Genomic DNA, 10,919 nt, shown 5'->3' on the forward strand with positions numbered 1-10,919 from the left:
GTAAAATACATTTTCTCATATGAAACTCAATTTAGATTTATCTTCCTTGGATAGATACGCATGTGATACAAATTATTTTGTCGACTCAAGTACCTTTTAAACTAAGCCTTTAACCCTTCGATGATTTCCAAATCCCTAAAATGTATAAAAGGGCTTAATCTTCAAAGAATATGCGATATAAATTATGTTTTTTCTTTTAAGTGGAGTAGAAAATTACATATTGAAATACATAATTGAGTCCCTAAGAAATATCGAATTTTTCAACAGCCTCACACTGCTTTTTTTATTATACAACATGAAAATGACTTAGAAAGAAATCATTTAAAAAATACACCTCACATCTCCAAAAAAAAAGATTTCTTCAGGATGAATATACGAAATTGGATTTTGTCTAGGGGAAGGAGACCATTGCAGGAGACTGCTGCGAGACATTTCATAAATTTGTAAATTTTTAATCATAATATGATGCACAATAGAGCTGCGCCTTGTTTCAGATAGTTGTATGGAATTCTTATTTATATATATATTTTTTTTTTTATCAAATGTTAATATGAAAAGTAATTTTCAATAGGAATAAGGGAGGAAATAATGCTGAATTAAAATTTATATTACTAACTCTTTATTCATCTTGAATAAAATAAAACAAGAAAAATATTTCATTTCCTTTTGGTCAATGTTTTAATATATATTTTTTACCAGTGACCAGGTTTTCTCGTAAACAACTCGCCGCGTCGCGGTCAGTAAAAAAAATTCTAAAATAAAAACATTTTCGAAACAAAATAATGTATAATTAATCAAACACTGATTTGAGTCTACAAATTTCATTATTTTTTTTTGTTTTAAAATAAGTAAGTTTTTTAAAGTAAGTTTTACAAAATAAACTCCAACTCTATAAATAGATCAAAAAAGTATTCTTAAAAAAAAAAAAAAATGTAGTTCCACTATGGAAAAAAAAACAACAAAAGAGAAAACAATTATTTTTACTTTACTTTGTACTATATAATATGCTTGTTCCTATGGCGTTGTCGGGATTTCCCTTGATATGACGGGTGGTCATGAATCCTTGTTGATACAATCTTCGCTAATACGTTGTGGGAGTAGTACATGGAATCCCCGCTAACTACAGACGAAGCATAATCCCGACCTTTAGCACGCGCGTAATCTTCAAACCGCTCAATTGTCGGAAATTTGTATAAATATATATATTTGATTTTTTTTGCATCACAACAGGCCAGAAAGCCCAATTACAGTGGTGAATTACATCACAGAACACCCAGGTTTGAGAAAAATCACATTTATTTTTTGTGTTCTCACCGGGAATCGAACCCGGAACCTTTCATATGTGAGTCAAGCGTCTTGACCACTGCACCACGAAGGCATATACAACGCACAATGACGTATAACGATCACACCTTTAAACTATGCCTAAAAGTGGGTCATGGATTACTTTAGCTAAATTGCTAGCAAAATATGTTACTTTTGGTTTTCAATTTTTTTAACAAAAATATTTATACTGTGTATTTTTTATATATGTGTTTGTATATATATGTGTATGCAAGTATGTATGTGTGTGTATACACACTTATATATCTGGCAAAAAATATTCAATAAATATAATAAGAAAAATAAAATAAAATGGAACGTTACAAGCGTACAAGTTACACAAAGTAAAATATATTTTAATTGTTGGGTAATTGCCTTCCGTGGTTTAATATTTAATTTTTTTGACTCTCGTTGTGAGGCTGTGGCGTCGTGTGTAAGAAAATAATTTAATTAAACTGCAACTGCCAAAAACGGAACAAATGCATTTTGGAATGAGTAGATAGAGTCTTAAAATATTTTTTATACAATTTAAGAGTTTATAATAAATAACACTGACAGCCACTGTCATAGCTATAGTAACTAGTTACACAGAAATTTGAACTGACATTCGTATATTTCTCTTTCACACGAATGTTTATTGATTTAAAGTTTTTTTTTATTGTTGTGGGCAACGCATTTTTTTAAATCAATCCAGCCGTACTCGATAAGGCAGAACGCGTCTATTTATTACACGACAGTGACAACGCATAATACGTATACTTTATATAAAAATAAGGGTAACAAACCAATTAATCTTCCGGGGCTTTAACGTAAGCTCTCTACATTTAGTTTGTGCGAAATCCTTAAAACTATAGTCTGATAAAATGTAAGAATATCATACAATTTCCAAAGATATTTTTAATAAGAAATATACCTAGAAGTTTTATATAACTAAAATATAATTACTATTCTACCAGCAGATTACGCTTCTTGAAATTTAGCCTTAACTTAGGTACATCGGCACTCACGTAGAGACAAAATATTTAAGTTAAATTTGAAGATAATAATAATTGAGCAGGAAAGTTTTAAAAAAAAAAAACTTAAATATTGATTTTAAAAAGAAATTCAAGTATTTTAAATCTCACAAATTTGAGGTGTTTTTCTTAAAATAGTTGAAGTTGTGTTCAACCCCTTTTTTATGGAATTATGTTTTTTTGTCTTTTTAGAATAAATATTTTGGATGTAAATATTTAATATCTCATCATTTAAAAAAACAAAATTTAAAGATGTATTTGTGTTCTTATGATTTGCCCAAATATTTAATTTTGAAGGTCATTTTCAATGAGTTGTAAATAACTTACTATTTAAATATAGGAATCGAGTTGGGGTAAAGTGGGATTCGAACCACGGAACTTTAAACCGTGAGTCCGATTCACCATCATTCCATTTCCTCACCTAATGGTGCATAGGGCACTGCACTGGTATCTACAGAATATTTTTCGCAAAATTTTAGTATTTACATTTTCCATTTGGCGTTAAAATTTTGCCTACAGCATACCGTAGAAATGAAATATTTGCAAGCTGAATATTCTTTTAAAAAAAAACTTTATTCTTGAGAAATAGGTTTGAACTAAATTATTCTGAAGGGTCGGTTGATACGAAAACTGGTCTATATAATTCAGACGTGTTCCAAAGTATTTGACGGTATTTACTATATGAATAAAGTATTGACGATTTCACGTGTGCTCACCACCCTGTTCCGACCTTCCTGGATATCATATGTCTTCCGTTAGTGTAAGCTTTCGGGGTCGTGTACTAACAGGGATCTTGTGTAATAGAACATCTTGTTTGCTAGACTGCCAATTATATTACATAAATAAATTTATTGCTACGTGTTTGGAATAGGAATGGTTTCTCATCAACTAACTTGTTCCGACTTTGGCCAATTCCTCGCTAAACAACTTAGTTGATATTATTTCAAGGCGAATAACGTTCGTGGTTATCAAACCACTTCTCCGCAAGTGACGTGAATCCGCTAACCTACAGACCAATCTTGGTCTGCGAATACAATAATCATGGTAAAGTAAATAATCATTGCATAAATACTTAAGATTCTCATATTACATGGTATAAAAAGAACAAATCCCATCTATCAAGTATTTTACTACAGTATCTCTGTTTAAATCACGTCAGAAGAAACTGATTTTCTGATTATCGTAGGCAACTGAAATGGCTCAAAATTAGACAGCGGAGAGACTATCACTCCCTCTCACTTCTGTTCAATGTACTTCATAGTCCTAACGCTCCTCTATACCTGCGTGAAAAATTTCAACGCTTATCAGTTCGTGGTTTACCTCTTCGTTCTAATTCTCAAGGCACTCTCTTAATACCCACCGCAATTCCTCTTTCTTCTCTAACTCATATAGTGTCCATGCGGCTCGACTGTTGAATCATCTTCCATCCACCATCAAAGATGTTACTACTTAAATCACGTCTGAAAAAGCATCGCCTTTCTCTTCCTTAATCTTTCCTCCTTTCCTCCTTTCCTCTTTCCTCTTTTTTTCCTTTTTCACATTAAGTAAAAGTTTTGATTTAAGGTAATTTATTACGTTTATTTCTATTTTAATATATCTTTAGCTTTTTAATTTTTTTTTCTATTGAATATGTTCTGTAACTTGAATTATAAAAATAAAACTTTTATTTCATAGGTTGTTTGGAAGAAATTGCCATTTGGCAATAAGCCCGCCAATGTACAAATAACATTATGTACAAAAAGTTAAATAAATAAACATCTCCTTTCTCTTCCTTAATCTCTTCTCCTTTCTTCTTTCCTCTTTCTTCTTTTTTCCCGTTAAATAATAGTATTGATTTAAGGTAATTTATAAACAAATAAGTTATTTCTGTTTTGTATATATTTAGCTTTTTATTTTACTTTCTACCGAACATGTTTTGCAACTTGAATTCTATGAAAATAACTTTTATTTTATTAGTTGGTTGGAAGAAAATGGTACTTGGCAATAAGACCGTCAATGTAAAATTTATATTATGTACAGAAAGTTTAAAAAATATATAAATTATATAATTCAATGAGGTAAAATTAAAATGAAACGTAGCATTCCTTTTATTTTTAAAAATTTATTTTATTTTGTTATATGATAAACATAGTCTCATATATATTTACAACATAATATTTACATCTATACTTATTCTAACATTATGAATTACTACTGAACACCTACTATCGTAATTTATAATATTCAAACTGTTTAATATGTACACTTATATTAACTTATGTATATGCACTATTGACATTATATATAACCTAGCACTTATTTCATGTATACTCTTTACATTTAATTTTAAATATATTTACACTTTCTTCATTTTTTATACTTCCTGGCATTTCCTCAAATAACTGCATTCCCTTGTACATAAAGCAGTTCTGGGACATCGCTTTTAATTTCCTTTTCAGTCTTATATTTTTAGATCCTCTTGTTGCATAGTTTCTATAAAATAACTCATTATTTTTTAGTTTGTTTTGAAAATATCTCGGAACTATTCCTTTAATAATTTTGTTAATTTAATTTGATCATGCCTCTTTCTCGGTCTTTCTTGTTTTCCACATCCGTCAAAATTCGTATCGTTAATCTTTTCAACCGTTATTTTGCTGTCCGTTCGCTCTACATGTCCGAACCGACGCAGCACTCTCGACACTATCTCGGCATTTGTTTACATATACATAGTTTTACCGCACACCCGCCTGAGTGATCTTATTTCGACAGCATTCAGCCTTCTTTCATCCATGTTTTTTTCATTTCATATTTAGTAAATTTTTCTGTCGGGATTACCTCTCTTAGCTGGTTGGTTCTGATTTGGAGGCGCCAGAAACTCGCCTTTTGTCCTCTCTTTATCTACTGTGATCACACCGTTATGAGTGTGATCCCATTGCCCGGGGTTCGCGACGTGGACGCTAACGAGTTGGACTAGTCAGTAGTGTTGCCGGTGGAATGTGACTGGGCGTTCGCAGCATTTTATAGAATCACACCCTCCAACAAGGTGTGACTCACTGCGACCCCCACACGAACAATTGATGTAATTATGAGAATTATATTCCATTTCGGGTCGTCATTTTTATTTGTAAGGGGGTCGTAATCAAAACGGTTGAAAAACACCAATGGAACTTCATCGTGATAAGACGTGACGCTACGCAGAAAACTATCATTGAATGTAATTAGAAAATGGTTGAGTTACACTACGATTGATAATTCTAACAGATATATCGTTTTATTTGTAAATACAATCCTAATTGGATAATTATTTGTGATTTTAAGCACATTTTTTACAATTTTAGAACACACTTATAATACACTGACAGCTAGTATTGGAGGATAACGAGTTCCACAGAAATATGCATTAAGGAATAATGTTTATCTCTTTCTCACACGAATGTTTGCACGTATCGTGATTAGCTGTCGGTATATGTATTACTAGCTTTTACTCGGAGCTTTGCTCGCATGGTATTAAGTAGAAATTAGTTAATTAATTAGATTCGTCGTTTAGCAATAAGAATTTAGCGGATGGATTGATATATTTTTGCGGGATAAAAAGTAGCCTGATCGATTGGCAGTCCACAGCTATAGCTTTGTAAAAAATACGTAGATATCCGTTAGTCTTTGGTGACGTAGTTGTTGTTGTTCTTTTTTAATGTTAATTCACTTTCCATCTTGGTGGAATTCTATTCTTCTACTCTAGAATTCATTTTCCACTAAGAACTTTTCCCAGGTAGTGATTTTTTTTCGGGATGAAATGTAGCCGTTTTCACTTCTCATCTCTCCGGCTATCCCTCTGCCAAAAATTATGTCAATCAGTCGCTCCGTCGGCGTCGCGACGTGCAGGAAACACAAACAAACGGACAAACACACATTCGCATTTCTAATATTAGTATGGATGAATGCAGCCCTCGTGTAATTAAAAAACCCAGTAACTGTGAATACATTTTCGTATTAAAATAATATTTTACTCTATAGGGTACGTCTTTGTATAATATGTCAATATTTGCAAGTCGTTATTCCGAAAATATAATGTGAATCACTACTACTAATCCAAAAGCCTACTTTAAAATCTAGACGAAAAGCAAATCTCACCAACCAATGTTCAATTGTTAATTACATACTTGACTTTATAATAATTAGATTTTTTTTACCAATCTTGTATTAATAATAATGTGACTAAAGACAATTGATAAAGGAGTGACAAAGGACTTATTCTGTATTTAAACATTTGTATTAAGTTTTCATGTTTGTTTTGGTGGAAGGCCAATATTATTATTATTTTTTTATTCATTTTATTTATTTATTTATCATACGGCTCAAGTGCCTTATATGAATAAAATATAACAATATAATAAGTTAGTTAGATATACAAAAAATAAAAAACAATATTAAAACATGGGTATAAAACGAAAAAGAAAAATAACGAAAAATATAAATATATACATGTATGTCAGTATACAAAAGATATAAAAAAGTCGGTAAATATGAATATAAAATGAGTTAACACCAGATCGTTAGCATAAATAGCTTTTGCACAAAATTCGTTAATCGTTACTACAGAGCATGATAAAATATTTACAAAGAGATGGTTTGAATTCACAGAGACTCGAGTTAAAAATGTCAATAGTAAAGGTACATTCATTTCCTAGTATGTGTATACACGGTACAATAGGTGAGTGACAAAGATAGTTGATTTGAGAAGGGTGACAATAATAAAGAGTATTTTGTCCAGTTCTAAGTGTTGTTATATTAATATTTATTAAATCCAGGAGTTGGGCAACAATCGAATTTAGAATTAATGATTTTATACAAAAATATTAGGTCAGTTATTGTTCTACGATTCTCAAGAGTAGGTATATTAAAAAAAAAAAGACATGTAGTTAATTTGTTCTATAGGAATATGCAGTTTGGAATTAATGAATCTTAAAAAATTTCGTTGGATTCGTCAATCGGTCGCTCCGTTGAGACGTGACAGAAACACAAACAAACAAACACACTTTCATATTTATGATATTAAAACGGATGTACCAGATTACACATTTTGTTTTAAATAATACTCAAATGTAAAAATAAAATAATAAACAGAGGCAAAATAGGGAAATAATAAAGGTATAAGTGATTATGCATTTTTAAATGTAAAATAAAAATATTTGCATCTAACTATTGATTGGTTATATTTTAATCAATGCACCTACATAATTTGTCATTTTTTATATTCATTTAAAAACTAATAATAACTTGCAAACAGCATTGTAATTATGTTTTTTTTTTGTTGCAGGTAAATCAACTTTACTTTTCGCTGAAAAAATAAAATCCTGAAAGAAAAGCGTCGTGGAAAATTTTCATTAAGAAACCGTTGTAAGTTTTCGTTTTAATTTTCTCTTTGAAGTAAAGGCCAGACCGCGGTGTTACCAAATCATGCAAAAAGGCTTCCAGCAATTAGTTGCTAAACTTCTTCATCAAGTTTAGTTTTACTGCGAGCACTGTGAGTCATGAAGAGTTGCAAGTTACAGTAAAATAGAGCTTTTAGTTGGCTCGTGAGTGACAACTGAGTGTTAAGAACTGTACTCTAACTTCGACTAACTTGTTGGACGAACGTATTTACAGAGTAATACAAACAATACGTATACGTGTTCAGATTAAAACAAGACATCCATGTTAAATTAACCGCTAATATGTATCTTTGTTTTAAATTGTAACGTATTTAGTTTTAAATGTTTAAATAACATTATTTGTCGATAATTCCACTGTTGCGACCAGGGTATTTTATTTTTAAAAAATATTGAAAATATGTCTGAAGAATTTAAAAAGTTGTGTTCAAAATTGAATGTTATAATTGTTGAGGTATTGTCGAAATGGACAAAATCAACATAGGAAAAAAATGAGATAAAATTACTTTAATTCTGATACAACAATTGTTTAACTCAACTTTTTTTGTGCAATTGCTTAAATTTTCTCTCACCGCGGATAATTTGCTGCTCATATTATTAACGATTATCGACTTTCGAAAAGCGTTTCACTCAGTTGACAAATAGGCCGTTATTGAAGCACTCCAAAATGCCCGAGTTGATTCTAGATACATTAGATGAATAAAATTCATTTATGACAACGCTACTATGGATGTGAGGATTGATGAGGACACAAAATCTGATTAAATCAAAATAGAGAAAGGTGTCAGACAAGGGGACACAATATCGCCAAAGCTCTTTATGCTAGTCTTAGTGGTTGTATTTAAAACCCTAACTTGGGAAAATTAGGGTGTAAAGATCGATGGCATGTACTTGAGTCTCCTCAGATTCGCAGATGACAAAGTGGTCATAAGTAAAGACATAGATGAACTAGGCGAAATGATTATGGAATTATATAAGGCTTCAAAAAGGATTGGTTTGGAAATGAGTATTCATAAAACAAAGATTATGAGTCCAACAGGGAGAGACATTTTCATTAACAATAATAAAATCGAAGTGGTGGATGAATAAATATATCTAGGACACCAAGTCAAACTTGGTAAAGATAACCAGACAGCGGAGTTACGAAGAAGGGCTAAATTGGGCTGCTTTCGGCAAACTTAAATATATTTTTGAAAATAAATAAGTCCCTTTATGCCTAAAAAGACAGGTATATGAATCGTGCATATTGCCGGTGACAACATACGGACTAGAAACCATGTCTGTAATACAAAAAAATAGCCAGAAATTAAAATGCACTCAATGATCCATCGAAATACAGATGCTCGGTGTATGTCTAAGAGAAAGAGTAAGAAATGAAGAAATAAGGCGCCGAACCGGAGTCGTGGATATCATGGATCTTGCAGCGAAGTGGGCAGGATACTTGGCGAGGCAAAATTACGGCAGGTGGACACCCAGAATAAGAAAGTGTAGACCATGGGCAAACAAAACAAGTGTTGGAAGGTCACAGAAAAGATGGGTCGACGACATTGCCTTTATTGCCGGTAAAACGTGAATGATGAAAGCGGGTGATAGGAAGAGGCCTTTATCCAACAGTTGAGAGAATAAAGCTGAAGAAGAATATTAAGGATTGCAATATAAAAGTTTAATGTTTTAAATGTAAGACAATTATTTATAATGACCTTGTTAAAAGATATTTCCGATAAAAAAAAACCTAAACAAGATACACCTTAAAGGATAAAAAAAACGCCTCTTCAACTTTGTTTTCCAACGATAGTTTGAAATGGACAAAGATTTTTACGTGCGCTGGATGTAGTCTATTAACCAGAAAAAAAAATAATGACCACTGAACCTCCTCATTATACTTCAGTGATTAATGTACAAAATACCACAATATACACTAATACTTGTATAAACATTGACATCATAGAATTATAAATGGTCATATAATTTTATGATTAGCATATTATGTATGCATTAATATGTCAATGGGTACAAATAATTAATATTTTATTTTTAAAAATGCCAAAATTGTTTTGTAATTTCTTAAATCAAAAAGGCAAAAACACGTAAGTATTGCGCTTGCGCATGTTTTCTATGCCACGTACTTAATAATCAGAAAATCTGTCTTAAAGGTAGAGTTGAGAGGATTAGGGTATAGATAGGCTCATAGCTGAGATTTATGATAGGAATCTGAGAATAATATAGATCTGATTTCTTTTCATTGCAGATATTAATAGAGAGATATGAATAGAAGAATATTAATCATTTTCGGTTTAAGCAATGACTTCTCGAAATATTTCGAACGATTTAAATTCATTCTCAATATCTCCCAAATGCTTAAGGACCTACACCCATCTTGGTTTAAATTTAAACATTTCTATGTTGAATTTATTTTAGCAAATTTAATCATACATAATTTTTTTACGTTGGCATAATTTATTTATTAATAAACAATATTATATAAATGTTCAAATTTATCCCGTTCTTTCTTTAAATGCGTAAATATTTAGAACGTGACGTTTTTATAATAACAATATATCCTTTGTAAAACCATGTTAGCTTTTTCACATAGAAGCCTTATATTATTTTATCAATATATATTCAAATCTCAGAGTTATGATGCTCTAGATAAGCTCTTCAGCTCTATTGCATAGAACAAAAGCGTTCCAAATTTTTGGTTTGCTTTTTAGTTTAACAACAAACGTGTAATGGACGGTTTCAGTTTGCGCTTGTTATTCTCAACCCAAGTACCTGCGGCCCATTGTATTGCTGTAATATGTAGCTTACTTCGTGGTCAATAATCATAGAATGGTTTTTCTCCATATCTATCAGGTTATAATCTAAACTACAAATAATACATTATTAACAGCGTACAATATACTATTTAAAAAAAAAAACATTTTTTTTTTTTAGGAAACATATAGTACAGTTACATAGTTTTATATTTTACACAGTTAGACTTAAATCTAATGGACCAGTGAAGTTTCCATACTATAAAGTAATTATATGTAAGGTTATTAATTAAAGTACAAAAAAGAGAAGGAAAATAAACATAAATAGAAGTTGTTTAAAAATTAAAATTAAAGTAAAAAAATGAAGAAAATTTGTAAAAGTAATTAAAAGTTAAGAATTCAAATACTATATTATAATACTC

At 30.8% G+C, this 10,919-nt stretch overlaps 1 long non-coding RNA gene across 1 annotated transcript in view; it reads left to right on the forward strand.

Annotated features, from left to right (window-relative positions):
* The window catches only part of LOC148285368 (uncharacterized), a 250,466-nt gene extending 241,348 nt beyond the window's left edge, over positions 1–9,118 (forward strand). The window contains exon 3 of the long non-coding RNA XR_015822324.1: positions 7,633–9,118. This is a non-coding gene — a long non-coding RNA (uncharacterized LOC148285368). The remainder of the gene's footprint in view (positions 1–7,632) is intronic.
* The last annotated feature ends 1,801 nt before the right edge of the window (positions 9,119–10,919 follow it).

Source organism: Micrasema longulum, unplaced genomic scaffold, assembly GCF_059751315.1.
Source record: "Micrasema longulum isolate JH-2025_06_02 unplaced genomic scaffold, ASM5975131v1 h1tg000040l, whole genome shotgun sequence".
In the NCBI taxonomy this organism is placed as follows: Eukaryota; Metazoa; Arthropoda; class Insecta; order Trichoptera; family Brachycentridae; genus Micrasema; species Micrasema longulum.